The sequence below is a fragment of the Carlito syrichta genome, unplaced genomic scaffold, assembly GCF_000164805.1.
Source record: "Carlito syrichta isolate Samal-C Ts95f unplaced genomic scaffold, Tarsius_syrichta-2.0.1 Scaffold312201, whole genome shotgun sequence".
In the NCBI taxonomy this organism is placed as follows: domain Eukaryota; kingdom Metazoa; phylum Chordata; class Mammalia; order Primates; family Tarsiidae; genus Carlito; species Carlito syrichta.
Genome location: NW_007256297.1, coordinates 76,515 through 77,623, shown reverse-complemented (window position 1 = coordinate 77,623; position 1,109 = coordinate 76,515).

Sequence of the window (1,109 nt, the reverse complement as noted above, 5' to 3'; positions counted from 1 at the left end):
AAAAAAGAAGAAGAAGAAAAGCAACAGAGAGGGAAAATCTTCCTAAGAGTGGAGCATTGTTCCTGGTCATCTGCTTTGTGCATAAGGAAAAGCAGACCAAAGTTAAGACTATATACAGATTCTTAGGCAGGAGCCAATGACCTGGCCCTCTAGAAGGGGGTCTAGAAGGAAAAGAACTGGAAAGTCAAAGATTAGGTAGACTCTTGGGTAGAGTCATGTGAATAATATACGGGAGCGGGCATGAAGTGTGAAGATTTTTGTATTATATCTTTTTTTTTTTTTTTTGAGTTGGAGTCTCACTCTGTCACCCAGACTGGAGTGCAGTGGCTGCTCCTGGCCACCGCAGCCTCGACCTGGGCTCTGGCGATCCTTCCGCCTCAGCCTTCCAAGTAGCAGGAACTACAGGTGCGCACTACCACACCTGGCTAATTTTTTGGGTTTATTGTAGAGATGAGGTCTCGCCTGCCCAGGCGGGTCTCGAACCCTCGGGCTCAGGCAATCCACTCACCTCAGCCTCCCAAAGGTGCGGGATTACAGGCTGAGCCACCAAGCCCGGCTTGTATTATATCTTGCATCCACAAAGGAAAAAGCATTAAACAACAAGTAGGCAAAATGAGTCCTCCAGTTGACATTGCTAGCCTTAATCATCAATCACCTTGGAACCAGCATGATGGGCAATATTATGGGTTGAATTTTACACTCCCTACCCCCATTTTATACATCATAGTCCTAGCCTCCAAAAACTAAGAATGACCTTATGTGGAAATAGGGTTGTTGCAGAGGTAATTAACTAGTAAAGATGAGATCATACTGGAGTATGGTAGACTTCTAATTCAGTATAACTAGTGTTATAAGCATGTGGTCATGTGAAGACAAAGTTATACAGGGTGAACACCATGTGAAGATAAAGGTAGAGGTCAGGGTGATGCAGCAGAAGCTAGGAGAGAGGCATGAAACAGATTTTTCTTCATAGTTCTCAGAAGAAACCAACCTTGCTGACACCATGATCTCAGACTTTTAGCCTGCAGAACTATGAGACAATATATTTCTGTTGTTTAAGCCACCAAGTTTGTGGTAGTTTGTTTTTTTTTGGGTTTTTTTTTTTTTTT